Source organism: Amblyomma mixtum, chromosome 2 (assembly GCF_055824585.1).
Source record: "Amblyomma mixtum isolate Tamu chromosome 2, ASM5582458v1, whole genome shotgun sequence".
Taxonomy (NCBI): domain Eukaryota; kingdom Metazoa; phylum Arthropoda; class Arachnida; order Ixodida; family Ixodidae; genus Amblyomma; species Amblyomma mixtum.
The window spans coordinates 121991892-122010452 of record NC_143013.1 but is presented as its reverse complement, the minus strand read 5'-3'; the positions used below and the strand labels follow the sequence as shown (position 1 = coordinate 122010452).

The window sequence follows — 18561 nt, the reverse complement described above, 5'->3', positions numbered from 1 at the left end:
GGGTCCCTCATAGCCTAAGTCGCTTTTGGGCGTTAAGCCTCATCATCATCAGCGTGGCTAGGCCCACTGGAGATCAAAGGCCTGTCCCATGTCTCTCCAATTAACCCTGTCCTTAGCCAGGTGCAACCCCCTATCCCCGCAAACTTCTTGATCTCCCCCTCCCCCCTATCTTTATACCGCAAACTGCTACGATTGCCTGTTCTTAGAATCCACTCCGTTACCTTTAAAGAGCAGCGGTTATCTCGCCTTCGCATAACATGCCCTGCTCAAGCCCATTTCTTCCTCCTGATTTGGACTAGGATGTCATTAACTCGTGTTTATTCTCTCAGCCACTGTGCCCTCTTCCTGAACGAAGTTTGTTTTGTTTGTGAACCTTTGGCTCCGACTCATTCTCTGGCCTGCGGCCGGCAAAAACTGGGCACCAAACGAGCAAACCTCTTGTCAATTGGTAGCTGGTCTCTGCTGAGCTTGCCACGCTAAGTCGAAGGTATCTTTTTTGTGTCCGAGACCGCTACCCCCCACGCGCTTTAAGGGTGTCTGAGAACGCAGGCTAAAGTGCGCGAACTGGTGACATTTATACTGGTGTCCGCGGACAGTACGTTTGGTGCTTTGTAAGCACAGAGAACGGAGAAAGAGTCGGAAGGAGTTTACGAAGAGGTCATAAACGAGCGTTAGCAGCAGAGCGATATTGTGAGGTGCCACGCTGAAGCGGTTAGAACAGGCTCACAGAGCCGAGGTTATGTGCTGGATTTGAATAGTTCAGGCTCAAAATGAATCTCAAGGAGATAGTTGAGTTAGGACGTCTAAAGAAAGCGGAACTTGTTCAGTGGATGTAGCAGAAATGAAAAGAGGTTCTAGAAGAGGAAGAAAGAGAATGGCAAAGGAGACAAGAAGAAAGAGATTGAGAGAACGGCAGAAAAAACAACCAGACAGCGCGCTCGAGAAGCCGCTGCGAGAGAAAGACAGCGTGCTAGAGAAGCCGCTGAGAAGGAGAGGCAAATGAAACGGGAAGAAGAAGAATAAAAACGGCAAAGGAAGGAAGAAGCGGCCGAAAGAGCGTTTGAAAAAAAGGAAGCAATCATTCCGAGGAAGCTTTGCTGAAGTTCGGCGTTTGAAGAACGTCAGGGAGGCAGTGGAGCTTTACACCGTAGACGTCGGGAGGAAGAGCGGGGAGACCGATTCTCTAACAACCGCAGAAGAGGTTGTAGCTTGCTCTACAGGTCAGTGCTTGGTTCTGGAACAGCCCGCTCCTGCAGCTTAGATTACAGAGAGTGAAGGCCAGACCGGAGTGTCGCTTCTTCAGGAAAGTGAAAGTGTAGCTACTACCAAGGTAGTATGCACGGAAGAGAAGGCCAACCTGACGCTTCAATGAGAGTGTGCAGTAAGGAAGCCGCCTGAGGACGAAGAAGCAGTTCGGACCTCTGTAGAGAAGTCCCAGTGCAGCACATCTGAATGAAAGAGTGGCCAAGTGGCACTGAGTGTGAAATCTCCAATGTAACTGTATCTAAGGAGAGCACACAAAGTGAAAACCAGTATGCCATTCCCAGTGAATCCTCGAGCAGCGAGGAGGCCTTTGCCGATGAGGAAGGCGACAGTGCAGTATCGAAACAGGCAGAAAGTCTTGCGAGGACTGCACTGGACCTATCGCACTGTCGCGCGCTTTCGTGATAGCAATGTCTGTCTTGCTGTGGTGTAGTGGGCACCCGATTGTTCCAAGCGTTTTCTTAATGCCGCTTTCTGCCTGTGGCGACGTTTGCTACTGCGTGGTGATATCGAGTTGAACCCCGGTCCAATGAAAATGTCGCCCAATAGTTCGCTGATGCAACACCCGGTTTCGCCTGCATAAACTGCACCCCACAAAAAAGCGGCTCCAAAAAACTTGGATGTCAGATACGACACGACACTCGTTCGTGAGGTGTGCAGAAGGAGTGGTCTAAGCCGTTCCCGTAACGTGCGGGAAGCTTCATCACGGTGAAACGAGGCGTTGCATCAACGAGCGGCTGGAGAACACGGCCGAGATAAAGTCAGTTAAAGAAGAAATACGCACATCTCGGTGCACAGGTAAGTTTAGAGATTGCGTGTCTCGGATGGCTGAAACTAGGACTCTAGGTAAGAGTAGCGACAAAACTACGCATGCCAACCCGGAAACATAAGCAGCAGCTGCCTCAGCTCTCTGCCATTATAACTCTTCGCAGCGGAGGTCTACTTTTTAGAAGCAGCTGAAGTTTAAGATTTTGTGTTTCTGGTTGCTTTCTTGCGCGTGCTGTTATCATTAGCGATAGTTTGGTCTCCCCCTTTCCACCCCTATTCCTCGCCTTATTTAAGGTAGTGGCGAATTGGGTGACGCGTCCCCGAGTACTGAAGGGGAGCGCTTTTGCGTGCAGGTTCGAAGAAGAAAACAAACGAATCAAACAAAACAAAAGGAAGCCTTGTTTATACTTTAAAGGAAAGGAGCCAATAGGAAAAAAACGAAAACACGAAGAAAAAAAACACACTACACACGCGTACTACACTACGGATAAAAGGAAAGAGTTCACCGGCTACAAAGCGTCCCAGGTGAAACGGGAATGTCTTGCAGGCAGCATAGACGCGGGTTGATGACTTGCAATGCGTCAGTGGCGTTGCGTCTAGGGAAGCAGTGGTAGAGAGCCAGGAGGTGAGGAGCGGAGTTGGACACGGTAGACGCTGATAAACTCCTACCAGCCGCCCCCCAAGAACTGGGCAGCTGCAGCAGGAAAACCGTCGCCAGGTACCGTCGACGGCGTTTGAAAACACCGTAGGCTTATGCAGCCTATCCATGGAAGCCTCGGCAGCACGGACCCTCAATCCATCTGCTGCAGCCTTCAAACTCGAAAGGGACGCAGCAGGCCTGCGTCGTTGATTCAAGCAATGTCCACGGCAGCACGGACCCGAAGTCCGACCGCTGCCACCTCCACGCTTGAATGGGACTCAATGGTCTTTGTCGATGATTCAAGGGAAGTCACCGGCAGCACAGACCCAACGTCCAGCAGCTGCCACATCCACGCTTGAATGACCAGACTTCTGCTGCGGTGTCTTCCTCTACACCTCGGTTTACTGATGCGTCAGCTCTCCGCTCCTCGTGCCTGCCTCGCACACACCATTCGCACGCGCACACGCGCAACGCGGGGCTGGCACGCACGGCGCTCGGCTGTCCGACACACCACTGTCCACACGCCGCGTTTCAAAAAATCCCTCGACAGTTCCTTCCATCAATACCATTCAGTTGACAGTCAGCACTTCGATCTTATCCTTCATTCTTCTGTGGTTACATGTTTCAGCACTACTGCTTTTCTTAGGATCAAAATGCACCAGCTGGCCAAATGAGAAGTTTTGTTGATTGTTCCAGTATACGGTCGCGACGAGCTAGTAGAAGGTGACTGAAAATTGGTGCAACTGAGGAACCGATGAATCTCCTCGTCGTTGGATGTACAGGTCATCATTATCGCTACAAAGGTAGAGCGCTGACAGAGGGCCAGCAACTCAAGGAATCTAATAGCATTTATTTCGCAGTCGTTCTGAACACATGTTGTTCCCATGTGATTGATGACTTCTCTTACCATCTCAAACTAAGCAGTATGTCGCAGCGTTTAATAAGGGTCTTTGATGTCGATTGAAAAGGCAGTTACTTCTTCTGGTCAACTAGCTACCTCAGGACACTTGTGGTTTCTTTACCAGGCGAGGGTGTTCTATGCTGAGCAAAAAGAGCGAAAATCAGAGATGCTACCCTAAGGGTTGCTTCCACGATCCTCTGTTAGAAATTTGCTTTAAAAGGTCAATTGTCCTTGTGGGTTACTGCCGTAAAGAAGGCATTCAGGCATAGGTCCTTGCTCTTTTTCATTGCACGGGGGTGCCAGGAGAGGGAGGAGGATGTTTTGTGGTATATGAACGTAAAGTGTAGTGATCAGTTGAGCCTATATGGTCATGTGAACAGGACATAAACGACAGAAAAGCAGTACCTTGCGTGGGAGATTCTCTAGGGGTATGGCATTGTATTCTTAGGGGTAGGTTAATCGATATGTGATGCTGAAACAAAGTACAATGCCTGTGTCTACTAATCGACGTGATAGCCAAAGCACCGGATGCTGCTTAAGCGACCCATTGCCACAAACATTTATACCTTTAATCATACCATACAGTTTTGCCCTCTCTAGGCCTGGCATACAACATGTTTGCAGTATTTCAGAAAAAAAAGGAGTTCACAGAAAGAATCAAGTTACTATCATCTTTGATTATAAAATGGTAAGACGAAACGGCGCTCATGGATCGGACGGGAGAAGAGCGCATGTGTCTGTCTCTTCCTCTTCCAATTCATCTTTTGTGATGCTTGATGCTTTTCAAATTCATCTTTTGTGATGCTTGACATTGCCTCCGTCGTTTTTTTCTTCACCTCAGCAACATCAGCGAAACGCTTTCCATTCACCTATATTTTTCATTCTAGGAAACAAAGAAAGCAGCACGGGGCAAGATCGGGAGAGTACGAGGGTTGAGGAATAGGGGTCATGCCATTTTTGGTCCAAAATTGTCGTAGAGACAGGGCTCTGTGAGCAGGGGCATTGCCATGATGGAAAAACCAGTCACCTGACCGCCACAAATCTGGCCGCTTCCACCGCACACTGTTGCCCAATCTTTTCAAAACACCCAAGTAGATAGCCTGGCTAACTGTCTGACCCTGCGGATCAAATTCTCAATGGACGACTCCTCTCACGTCGAAAAAACAAATCAGCATTGTTTTGAGGTTTGGCTTCAGCTGACGAGCTTTCTTGAGGCGAGGTGAATTTGAAGTTTTCCATTGGCATGATTGTTGCTTTGGATCAGGATTCGATTCAGGAACACTTGAGTATTCCCCATAGTGTCGTCCTTGTACGTCTTTCTTAATATTTCAAGAGTTTCCATTCAACTTTTTCCGAGGAAAAATCAGAATTTCCCCGGCGCACGCTGTTCACGAAAATGAGCCATTGCAAAAACGACATTTACACAAAACAGTCGTCACTCTAAATCTCTCACTCGGCTTACTGACTCTGGAATGTTCGTTCTATGCGCTCCTAGTGGCAAAACGCGGTGCCACAGAAGCTTTTCCGACCAAAATATTTAGTCCGGTTTCTTTTGGGTACCCCCTCGTATGCTGGAAATCTCACGCCATAAAGAACTGCCAGGAAGGAAAGAGCATAAAACACCACATAAATCCCTCAATAAATTAGAAGACAACACCCTAAGAAGACTACAAACCAACACATACACAACGCCAGCTAAGTTGCACCAGTGGTACCGTACACTATACTCTCCGCAGTGCCCACACAGTGGAGAGGTAGCTAACCTCTACCACATGGTGTGGGTATGCCAATTTAATCACATACTTGACCCCATTCCAAATCTCTCAGAGGAGCAGTGGGAGGCTATTCTGCTCAGCGATGGTGCTGACCGTCAGCACTGGCTGGCGGAGAGGGCCAGCGCAGCAGCAACAGAAAGTGCACTACCGGACTGGACGGCCCACCCACGTGTTCTACGAATATTCTGTAAATGAAGATGATTTCAATCAATCAATCAATCAATCAATTAATTAATTAATTAATCCGTGTGGGCCTACTTTGGTTTTCCTCCTCTGCATGCCCTCTTTAGTTGTTTGGCAAGATGTGCTGAATCGCTTCTGGACCTGGTGTGGGAAAGCCTGCTACACGTGCACGTGGTTGTTCTTTGTGAGAAATGTGTGCTTTTGTCAAGGAGCACCTTTCTCTGTAGGCGCTCTGAAGGAGCATACGGACGAAATGTCGGCTTGAAAGAATTATAATATAAGAAATGGAATGGCGGAAGGTCTTTTTTTTTTCGGTGAACGGTACGCGCACCGAACAAATGTCGGCTCAGTCGCCAAACGCCAGCCCTGCATTCGTTTACGTCATTCATGCTTGAATCGACCTCGTAAAAGTGTGTGCAATGCATCGTTTGATTGCGACAAACAGTGTAAGTCGCCAGAAGAGGTAGCGTATTAGGATTATATCATCGTTAACATGTGTAACTAGGCTTGTCTGCATGCACGCCTCTCAAGATTGAGTGTAGAGTCTTGCAGAAAAGAGTAAAAAAAGGAGTGCGCTCCTTAGTGCGCTCCCTGTTATAAAGAGTGCGTATGAGGACAGCTCACACTAATTTTATACCCGTGTAGGTGTATTCGTGTTTAGAGTGTTATGCTCCTCGTTCTTTGAAGAAAACATTTTCCGCTGCACAGCAGTAACAGTAAGGTGAATACACATTTCGAATGCCTGTTAAAACGCACGCTCATTTTGAGCGGAAGTGACGACGACACATAGGCAGGTAATAGTTAGGCGAATGATTTTATTACCAAGTGTTGAGTTTAGAGACTGCCTTGGGCTCTATAGTTCAAAAAGTCCGCACTCTTTAGCAGCGTCGGTCGGGATAGACCGGGACGAGTAAGGTTTTGATAGTCATTACAAACGCTGCTTTGCATCCAGGTGCAGGTTCTCTCGAGGCTTTCACTGTGTTGCTCACTATGTTCGCCTCTATGACCATATATAATTACCTCCGAATCTTAGACACGGAACACTAGCAACTCAGAATAATTTTTGGTTGCGCGCTGTTTGCCTGATTCATAAGAATTTCTTGTTAAAACGTTGATTAAGCATAAAATGAAAACATTTAAACTTAAAGTAAAGGGGCTGTTTTTTAATTAAGCATGCAGTGTTTAAACACTGCGGCAACCACAACCACAGCCATTCAACGACAAGATGCGCTGGGACAGTGCAGTTATGGTGTAGCAGTGCTGCATCCAAAATTAAGGACAAAGGCCAGCCCTGAAATCCGGAGCTATGCAGAAGGAAAAAATGGCATTGCGCGAACACAGAACCTTGTCAGCAATGTAAATACAGCTCGCACGATTTAGTAAATTTCGCTTTGTTCTTTTTTAATACTTGCCGAAAAGTGAGCTCCTTTTCGATTTCGGCATCTGTGGCGAAGTCTCCATTGTCAGTCCTGACATATCCGTAGCTGTTGTTTTCACTGTACTCGTCGTCGTTGGCCTCCTCGTCGTTGGATGGTCGCTCCAGAAGCCCTCATAGTCGACGGGTGGAGCGTGAACTCCGTATTCTTCTGGAAGTATCTTTGCCGGAATCTCCTTGTGCAATTCGAAAATTCAATTCGAAAAGCCTCAACTGCAACAGGTTCCTTGGAACAAAATTAATTTTTCTTCTATTGATACTTCAGGACCTGGCTAACTTGTCAGCATGTGTTGTCTACCATCATTCAGGATCGAACAGAGGACGTTCGCTTCTCCCACAGCTCTGTATAAGAACTAATTAAAACGTCCTATGCAAGTACACTCCCGCGCCCTTCTTCGTTAAGCCATGAAAGAACTGACATGACTCGTGTTCTAAGTTGAACATCTATGCGCGATGTAGGTATGTCATGAAGCTGGTGACCTACCGACACCCCGTGACGGACTCTAAAACCGACGCATAAGGGTCACTACTACTCACTTCATTCCACTGGTATCTTAATACATGCCAATGACTAATTGTTGTGCTTGCACAAAATGAGTTTGTCCAACTTATACACAGCGGCAGGTTACACAGAAATTAGTCCGATATTTTGGTATTTAGAAATTAGAACTAACTTACACTAAATGTTCACCATTAGTTATGCTCAATTTTTTTCGGCACCGTGGCTGCGAACGAAGCAAGGCAGCAACGCCGCAGAGCAACGGACCGCGGAATTCAAAAAAAAAACAAAGAAGGGTGTTTGTTCACTCCTCGCACACATTTATCCAGATCTTTACAACCCAAACTGCAAACACAGTGGCCAACGTGCTACCTACGATCACATCCTGTGGAACTGCAAAATAGAGCCACCTCCGGGTGATCTAGTTACAGCTCCTTCTCTTGAGCGGTGGGAGACCGTACTGGCTAGCTCTGACCCCAGAACGCAAGTTTTGGTGGTGGAGTGGGCTGACAAAGTCGTCGAGGGCTATGTACTCTCGACCACTTAACGCTACCTATTGCCAAGCTCTTCCCGGCGAATAAAATGTTTTACAATCAACCAGTCGATGCATCGCGGCGGGCTCCACCTCACCTCACGGCTCTAAAAAACGGCAACGAACGTAAAAACGAGAACATTTAGACACTGGTTCATTCAGGAAACAAATGCCATGAAGCAGTAAAGTAAGAACTTCCGCACACAGTTTGTCATTGCAGAATTATACTTGCGAACTACACAAAACCACAGCCTTTTTTTTTTCTTTTGTCCCTCTCCAGGTTATCATCCGTACGCCGAGCTGCTGTAGAGTCACATAGCGTGCACCTGCAGTACCAGCATTAGCAGAAAAGGCAGGCCAAAAGCGAAGGAAAAGGGCTCCTTCATTCCGCAACAAGACGCGGGCGCTTTCTGCGATGTCTTCTCTAGCACGATATGAATTGCTAGAAGTCAGACGTTGAAAAGAACAAATTGACGAGGCGCCAATACACAATCGAAGCTACACACATCAAGAGCTTCTTCCGATAAAACTTCTTTTCACCCTAAACATCCATTGTTCTAGACGCGTAGTTTCTGAAGGAAGTTTTTTTTTTTGCATCACGACTTGGCTCATTGCGTAGCAGGCTGGGTGCGCGGGTACTTCGATGCTTGTTCCAAACGCTCGCCTCAGATTAAGGTAGTGTCTCCGCCTAAGGTTATTTCCGCGCATGGCATGGGGCAGTAAGGAGTTTGGGTACGTCAGCCGAAACTACAGTTACAGTTGTGATTAGGGGGGTATTGTTTCAAGAGACGAAACAGAATAGCTTTGTGTGGTGGCAGGACCACAGCACACGCTCCCCATTGATAACGTAGCAGGAGCAAAAACTAGAGACGCATTCCGTTTGTTGCAGCTGAGCCTGATGTTGGCTCAGTTCCACAACACCCTAAACCCTCTCAGCGCCGCAAACTACTGATTAAAATATCCGCTGATCGCGATGCTCTCCAGGATGTTATTTGAAAGCATGCGAAGTTTTTATTTGAGAAAGCGTTGCCAGTTTCAGGCCGTGATGCATCGCCTTGCTTCATCCTCCGCGTAAACTCTAACGGGATTGAAGACTCCGGCATGCGTAGTGGAGCAGAGCATGTAGAGGGCCAAGTGTGCTGCAAGCCGAGTGACGGATTTCAGATGGAATAAATTTGGTCGGCTGTTTTTTAGGACAAAGCTCGCGTACAAAACCGCATGACTAATCAGAGTATAAACTGAAATTTATTGCTCTGTGATTCATCGAAGCCTGGGTTTGTTTAATTTTGTTTCATAATGAATATCAGTTGAGAAGAGAAGCTTAAGCATGTTTCGCATAACATGATTATGAGCAGCTCACCCTCGCCACCAGCTTCGTCTCGAGGAAAGGCCGGACGAGTGTGAAAAACACGTCGAAGCCTATGCTCTGCATCACGTGGTGCATGGCCTCCAGCCGCATTGGCAAGCAGTCCTGGAAGGATACAAAGCACGGCTGGTTGCGCAAGTTTTGACACTACACAGATATGGTTCGGGAAGGCATTGAAACGTTAAACAATATGGCGGATGCCTAACCAAAAGCGCAGACGGTCACGTCAGTACGGCAAAGACTCCAAGTGCCTTCGACAGAATTCAGCGAAAATTTGTGGCATTCACAAAGAACTAAAATATTCCGTGTCAGCTGCTCGCGAGTTATTCCGGTTATGGAGACCTGCATTGGTTTATTACCGACAGGTTGAGAGCTGCAATTGTGTTCAAAACAGTGTTCAGGATTGGATGTAAATCAAAACCTACCCAATTTCAAGAGGTTCTTACAAGAAAAAAACCGATTGTTACTTAAACCTTAAAATGGCGCTGATAAAAAAGTCGATACAAGAGTCAAGCATAAAAAAAAAATGCGCCAGCAGCAGAATTCTAAAGTTTTCGGATGAGAAATAAATTACTTTTGTTAATAACTGAAGCTGTCGAAAACGATAACGCAACAAAGATAGCGCTTTCTTTTTTGACAAAATGTTACTTCCAGTTGCCATTGCCGTAGTCTAATGAACAACCAAAAAAAATTACTGACGATTACGTTACTTCCTAATGCGAAATTTGAGCGCAGCAAATAAGCTGTTTCACCTTTTCGATAGATTGAGGCAAAGAAATCGAGCAACACATGTATGCGCTATCACAGAATTTTTTTTTTAGCAGTCGGAGGACTTCCATCGGTCGTCTCGCTCATGGCTCAGAAAGAACTGGCAGATAATTGCGCAGTGGCGAACGGCAGCGGCAATTTCGGCTCGGGCGGTGCACATATACAGATCCGCCGCCACCGATCTGGCTCTCCGATTGCCATCGCACAGGGGTTGCATTGGAGGAGGAGCGAAGAAAGGAATTAAGTTCGAGCCGGCGCTTTGACAACCGGAGACTCGCAGGAAGAGGGGGAGGGGGGCGGCGTGTACACCCAGCGGCAAACGATGGGGGCAGAAGCGCGCGCAGCAAGCGGACAACACGATAAAGGGAGGAGGGAAGAGATAGCAGCGACTGACTGATGCCGCTGACGCCGATAGTGAGTCAACCCCAGCTGCGGATGAAAGGGGGGCGGAGCTGGTTACGAGGCCGACGCCGACGACAACGCCGACGACGACGCGAAACCCAGGAACGGACGCCAAAGAGCTGCGCTCTAAAACTGCGATAAAGTTGTATGGTTAACTTCTCCTACCATCTATTAAGATTTGCATCCGACCGAGGGAGTGATTCTGATCTGGATAGAAGCAATGAAATTTTTAGAGGGGTTCGGCTGCTACAATATGTGTTAGGTGTCAATAAAAAGCATGCCTGCGAGTGCGCGCGTACTGCTAGCATGCAATTGAGGTCTTGTCCCGGAAGCGTTCCTGCTGGAAACATCACTCTCTGTGAATACTTTAGAATGAGCACTGGGTTACATAATCTATAGGAAGGAATTATATGCGTTAAAAGGAATGCGATATGTTGCTTGTGCTCTAGGGCTAACATGAAATTAGCCCTATAATATGCAAATTATTTTTCAGAAATGCAACAATATATTCCTCTTTCTGTGGTGCACGTAGGCTTCCTTTTGCCTATATATAGTTTTTAACTACGCTTTTTGAAATAGACTCGCTTTGATCATATAAAACACAGTCATCCAATGAAAAAATTGCAGCGCTTGCTAAAGCAATCTAAGGTGGAATCTATTAGGTTTCTCGAGATTTTGACCAGTAATGCTTTGCTTCCCTCACTGTTCCAGAAATTACTGCTTCGGGTTTTTTACTTGCCGCTTTTCGTTTCACTACCGAGGCTAAAACTTGTTGATTTCACTTATATCAGAATGCCAGTTAATACACCTTTCCAAGTAGGAAGCGACTGTATTGGCTGCGAAATATAGCTCCTAGTCGAGCATATGATTTGTGGATGTTTAACATCCCAAAACGACTCAGGCTATGAGAGACGCCATAGAGAAGGGCTCCGGAAATTTCTACCCCCCGAGGTTCTTTAACGCGCTCTGAAATCGCAGAGTACACGGGCCTCTAGAATTTCGCCTCGATCAAAATTTGACCGCCACGGCCAGGATCGAACCCCCGTCTTTTGAGTCAGTAGCCGAGCGCCGTAACCACGGAGTCACCGCGGCGGGTCTATAGTGGAATAAACTTTCTCTGTGTTGCGAAAACAAAAATAACTACTACAAAAACATAAGTAGAAAAAAGCATTGATCAACAAATAGAATGGCAGAGATTCACGGCCATAGAGTGCAGTCAATATCTAGGTCTGGCACGCGATATCGTAAATCACTGCCGCGTCGCCAGCGTAACCTTTACATCGTATGAAGCGCTTTGACCAGATCGTGGATTGCCGGCCGGGACGCACGGAAGAATTGCTTTTCCTTTCATTATTTTGCGTATATCTCCCTATAACAATGAGGTAAACGATGTCAAGGTAATTTTTGAGGACAATCAAAACGGGTGGGTGCTCTCTTCGGTTCTTTCTATCTACTAAAAGTTGAATTCGTCGCGGGATCTCGAGGCCTCTACTTACCTGTAAATATTCGAAGCCCCGCATGATCAAGTCCACATTAATGGCGAGCACTTTGTCGGCTGTGAAGCCTCCGTAGTGAAACAGGATAACCATGCCCACCGTTTGAGTCGTTGGATCCTTAGTCAAGTGTTCCATGCACAGCATGATGGCCCAGTGAACATCGACGTATGAAGATTGAACAAGATTCTAAGAACCTGAGAAAAGGAAGAAAATGCAACTGTTTCGAATGGAGTCTGCGCGTCAATTCTCAGTTGTCAAATATTTCTTGTGTATTCAGATATTTTTACTCTATCACCAGGATTTTCTTTAAATTATTCGTGATTTTAGGATTCATTATGCGCTTGAGGCAGACCTGGACCCACTGCTCGAGTGCATGACTCAGCTTATAAAGTTTTAATTGAACCACAAATTGGAGGTTGCGGAAGAAGAGTTGACCGCTCTCTGGACGTGACGCCAGCACAAGCTTCTCGTGCACAGTTGCGATGACTCTGATTGAAGTGGCAGTCTTTCGCCTCAGGTGTCTGAATATTTCCGTGTGGCACCTGCATGGGTCAACGGCCTGTTTTTCGGTGGTATGAAATAATTATTTGCTTCACCGGATCGAGAAATATTACAAAACTCTCTTTAGTATGCATGCAGCATACGCTTTAGACGAGAACAATTTCTCTATGAATGCTACATCAAGCACTGAGCTTAATAACTAAAACAGCTGGAATCCTAAACACATCCCTGTTTTTAACGGGACACCAGAAACGGCATGCAAAAAAGATTCATCTTTTAGCATGCTTTCTCGCCATTCTTTTCGAATGCGCCATGAGCGTTCTTTTTGGAAACCTTCTGGAGGCCAACGCAACACTAGATAGAATTATATCTCGGGTATATACGGTGCAAAAATATTTTTTGCTACGCACTGTAGTCTTCAGAGTGGCTGCCGCAACTCAGGTGATGTGTAGAGCTAGAGTCGTGTGTTCTTGGATTTACAATTAAGTAGCATATTAGATAGCACTGTTGAGGAAGACCTTCTCTCCAGGTGCGCCCGCGGACCTGTATAGGTATACATCCACGTCATGCGGGAAATGTACTTTGGCTGCACATGTGACAAGATAGGCGTACCTTGTCTAAAACGTTTTGTTTACTCCATAATTTCTTTTACTGTTGCGTACAAACGCTAGCGCACTTGAAGATCGCAGTACGAGACGACAAAGTCTCACTTCTTGTTTTGTTTCCGGGATTTTGGCACTATAATAGCTGGCCACTGGGTTGCCAACGCTTTCACTAGGTGGAAACCACGAAGCCTTCTACCTATATAAAAATGATCTGGATATATGCTCGAACTCTGCACTATGATGGCAGGTTGCTTCGGAAACATTACCCACCGGGTTTGAACAGGAAGATACGGCGTCCATAGATGTCCTTTTCTTGCAGCACCATCAAGAGTTTGAGCGTGGCCTGAGACACTTTGGAGGGCTGAAAGTCCAGAAAGACCGGACCGCTGGTGTTCCGGATCTGGTAGTAGTTTTTCACGGAGCGTAGGGCTGCTTCAACGTTGTATTTCCACACGCGTAGAAAGCGCAGAAGAAATTGCGCATCCTTCCAGGAGTTGAGATCCTCCTCCTCTGCAATAGGCATCGGGTGAAAATTTTTCAGGGGTGTCCCCAGTAAAACTTCCGCTCTTGTACCCTAACCCAACGATCTGTATTTTTTTGTGAAATATTCCTCGCCTGGGAGCGCCATGTTGGTTTCTGACCGCTTTTACAGACACGGCCTGCGTACAGACCAATGTGATGACCAGAAGGTTATTAGCATTCACGTTTACCGGCGGCGAGAAGGTTCTGAAACTGCACGCGTATAGTAACTTGAAAAAAAAAAGTCGCGAGTTGGACATGAGTCGCATGTGCCCAGATGTCACAATAGGTTAACACTCCTTAGCCAGACAGTCTTAAACGGTTAGTGCTATAAAATATAGCGCCTTTCTAAGAAAGGTCTTTATAATAATGGACCCGGCAACGTTGCGCAACATAGAAGAGGCGAATGAACATATTGAGTTGTACTTACTTCAGTCTTCTCTCGGTGGACCGAGATTTTATTATTTCTCGACTTAAAATCTTAGCCGGAACATAAACCTCATAGTAGTAGTAGAAGACGTTTATTCGGCCAAAATTTACAGGCCGAGCATGTCGACCGCCTGGGCGACCAGAAGTCGCTGTTCTTCCTCCCCTTCAGCGCCAAGCCAGTCGAGCCAGGTGGTGATGGATAAAGAAGGTGGGGGGTAGGAACCCGACTGCTGAGCAGCCGGGCAATAGAAGAGGCAATGGGCAAGGTCCGCATAGATACAGGGGCAGTTGGGACAGGAAGGGTCCGATCGATAGCGATAGAGAAAGAGGCGAGACGGGGTGATGATTGCATTCATTTGAACGTGCCGAAGAAGGCGAGCCTCCGGCACTGTGAGTGATGGATGAGGGGGAGGGTAAAGGCGTTTGTCGAGGCGGAGCTCGAGGTAGACCTCTTTTATGGTGCGGCGAAGGGTGAGTCTCCCACCGTCCTCCGAGGGCTTGGGCCAGGGGATCAACGGTGCCCGGAAAAGTGTGTCACGGGCGAGCTGATGAGCCAGCTCATTGCCGTCAATCCCTGAATGCCCAGGGACCCAGCGGAGGAAAACGATGGAAGGCTGCAATGCGGAGACCGCTCGTTCGACCTCCTGTTGAAGAGAAGGGGTTAGGGTGCGTTTCTGTATGTGGTGTATAGCGGCTTGTGAGTCTGAATAGACTGTGTACTCTTGAAGAGAGGGAAGGAGGGCAAATGACTGGAGTGCATGCGCAATGGCGAGGACCTCGAGGGACAATGCATCTGGAGGGCGTAGAAACGGCCCGCTGGTGTGAGTTTCAGGAGCGGGGAGGTGGGGGTGGTACAGGGCGTAGCCGCAGGAACCTCGAGGAGCCACGAAGGAGGCATCCGTGTAAGCTACACCCTGGGTATCAAAGAGAGGGGAATGGTGCTGTGCGGCCGCATGACGACGGCCGGCGTGGAGAACGGGGGACATGTTGGACGGAAGGGGGAGGATGCGAAGATTGGGAGCCGGGGTGGGAATAGGAGAGGTAATCGGGGCGCAGGGAAGGGGCGAGATACCCGCTTGAGTCAGTAACCACTGACCCTGACGGGTAAGGGAAAGCCGGGCAATCTGCGAGTCATGATGGAGAGAGAGCAGAGAACGGAGAGGATGAAAGAGGCCTGTTGCAAAGATCTTTGCAGTAGAGGTAGTGATAGGGAGGTTGAGAGCTGCCTTGTAGAGGCCCACAAGGGCAGTCTCAAGAGCGTTAAGTTGAGTCTGATTGAAGGAAACGTAGGGTGCAAAGTATAAGACCTTGTTGAGGGCCAGCGCGTGGGCAACTCGGCACGCATGAGCCTCGTGGAGACCTGAGCGCCGAGTGACCACGCGCCGCAGGAGGTGAGTTACGGAGTGGCAGGTGGTGACAGCACGGTGGAGGGCTTGCACGTTCTTGGCTGCATGCAAAGGAAAGCCAAGAACTTTGCACTGCTTGACGACAGGAATGGGAGAGCCAGAAAGGTAGAGAGAGACGAATTGGTTGTGTGAGCGCTGGTATGAGGAATGGTTGAGGAGAAGGAGCTCGGATTTTTCAGGAGCAGGAGAGAGGCCAGCAGTGGTGAGAAAGGAGTCGATGAGATCTAGGCCACGTTGCAGGGTGTCCTGTACGTGACCGGGAGAGCCAGACGAACACCAGAGAGTGATGTCATCGGCGTAAAATATATGATGCAGGTCGGGAATTTCAGCTAGCTGGGAGGCGAGAGGGGCCATAGCAAGATTGAAAAGGGTAGGAGAGAGAACAGCACCTTGAGGAGTGCCTCGGGTGAGGTTATGGGGGTCGGACAGATAGGTGTCGACTCGAAAGCGAGCGACACGTTTAGAGAGGAATGAGCGGATATAACAGTACATGCGGGAGCCACAGTCTAGGGAGGCGAGTTGGGAAAGGATGTGGTCATGGCAAACACCGTCGAAGGCCTTGCGAACATCGACGGTCACAAGTGCGTGAATTTGAGTGGGGGTAGGTGACAGAAACGTGTGCTGGAGAACCAGAAACATGTCCTGTGCACAGACGTGGCGTCGGAAGCCGATGAGAGAATGAGGAAAGAACTCCCTCGTCTCGAGAAAATTAGAGAGGCGAGTCAGGGCCATTCGCTCAAGGGTCTTACCAACACATGATGTCAGGGAGATTGGGCGGAGGTTAGAGAGAGAGGGAGGCTTGCCCGGCTTTGGAATCATAGAAATGAGGGAGGAGGTCCAGGAGCTGGGCAGGCAGCCGCTGTCCCATGCATCATTGTAGGTTTTAAGGAGGAATTCTTTGGCGCAGTCAGGAAGGTTGCGAAGTGTGGTGTATGTAATGGCATCCTCACCGGGAGCCGAGCGTGTAGCATTAGCAGCCAGAGCCGATTCGAGCTCCCGGAGAGTGAAGGATTGGTCCAGATCGGGGTTAGGTCCACCGCAGTACACCGGGTAGGAGGGTGCCAGAGGGGGCGGGAGATAGAGAGAGGCGAGCTGATCGAAAACATCGGAGGGAGTTCCTTGAGTGAGGGCTTTAGCTAGAGTGGGAGCAAGGGCAGGTTTAGTGCCAAGGAGGGATTTGAAGAGAGACCATGTGGATCGCGAGTGCAATGCAGAGTCAAGACGGTCACAAAGAGCACTCCAACGAGAGTGCTCGAGTGAGGCGCAGTGGGCGACGATCTCGGCCCGCAGAGCAGTGATCCGGGAAGAAAGTTGGGCATTGTGGGGTTGGCAGCGGAAGGAGCGTTGAAGACGTTTACGGCGACGCCATAAACGGAGTAGGTGAGGATCTGGGTCTGGGACTGGGTGACAAGAGCGAACACGACGGCTACTGGACGTGAGCGCTGCAGTGATGCGCGACGTCCAGTCGTCGTAGGATTGAAAGGAGTCAGAGGCGAGATTAGCGCGGAAGGCATTCCAGTCAGTATGAGTGACCGGATGACATAGAGGGATGTGGGAAAGAGAGGTGGAAATGTGGACAAGATAGTGGTCACTGAGAAGAGTTTCGGCTGTCACTTGCCAGTGAAATGAAAGTGAACCCCGAGAGAAAGTGAGATCGGGTGTCGTGGGGCGCTGTGAGGCAGTGCCCGCTCGAGTAGGGGAGCCAGGAGTATTGAGAAGGGTGAGGTGGCGTTCCTGGGCCAGACAGTGGAGGAGGCGGCCGGGTTTGAGGGTTTGAGGGTAGCCCCAGAGTGTGTGAGGGGCATTAAAGTCGCCACCAAAGAGGAGATGGGAGTTAGAAGGAAGAGAGTGAAGGAACTTGCCCAGGGCGGAAAATAAAGAGGAGGTAACAGGGGGGTTGTAGAAAGACAAAAGGGCGAGTGAGACCCGGGAAGAAGGGTGGTAATAGACCACACCAACTAAATATTTAAGAAGGACGGAGGGGATATCAAGTGGCTCCACGAGCACGTCGCTACGTACATAAATAGACGCAAGTGGTGTGGCCGTAGCGGCATGGTAGGCGCGGTAGCCTGGGACAGTGCGGGCCGTCCGCGTCTCCTGGAGAAGGAGAAAATGGGGCAGGGAGGGGCGGGCGAGTAGATACTGGTGGAGGGGGGTCTTATTATGGCACAGATTTCGGCAGTTCCACTGCACAATCTCGAGGTCCTCGCCAAAAGCCATTATGATAGTGTAGAGGTAGAACTTCGTGAGGGTACGCGTTCCTTCTTTTTGGCCGGGGGCAGTGACTCATGCAGGGATTGGAGCGTAGAAGTGAAGGATTCTAATTGTTTGGATTGTGCTTGGAGGGTGGTAAGAATCTGCAGAACCGATGTCTCTAGCTGAACCAAGCGAGTGTGGTGTGCCTGTGTGGTGGTTTCGAGAAGATCAGCCAAAGGGGCGACCTGGGCGGTGGAGGAGGGAGTGGTGAGTGTGGCAAGGTGCTCATTTAGCTTGGTAAGCTGGGAGGTAAGAGAGGAGGTGGTTGTCTGGAGGGTTTGGGTCAAGGCGTGTATCTGTTGTTGTAGGTCGTGGGAAATGCGCTGTTGTTCTCGCTGCTGGCGTTCCAGCATAGCGAGCCGGAGGTCAAAGGAGCGGCTCTCGTCAGTCAGGGATGCAGAGAAACCTCATATAAACCAAAGAAACAATGGCAGCTTGACTGCTGTTGGCAGCAAATAACCGGTGAAGTGTCCAAGCTTCCCTCCAGAAGTTATTCTAGTGGCACCTTAAGTTCCTTGTGTGAGATAATGATTAAAAAGGAAAAGGAAATATAAGACAACCCTACCCTTCGCTGTGCTTCCTCTAGCACTTTGTAAAGCCGCCTGTAAAACGGCGTCACTCTCGTTCACTCATTTTTATGCAGTCGAATTTCTAACTCACCTGATAAAAGCAGCAACAGTTTCGGGAGGGATTCCTTTCTCCGCTCTGGAGTCTCTCCAAGCTGATCTTCGGCGATCTGTTGGAGCCTCATAGGGAGGGCATCCTCGGACGTATCGAGCAATTCGTTCGTTGACTTCTTCATGTACACACCAGCCAT

The 18561-nt window shown here is 48.7% G+C and overlaps 1 pseudogene; it reads right to left on the bottom strand.

Annotated features, from left to right (window-relative positions):
- Window positions 1–3669: 3669 nt before the first annotated feature.
- LOC149360742 (clavesin-2-like) lies at window positions 3670–18561 on the bottom strand (annotated as a pseudogene).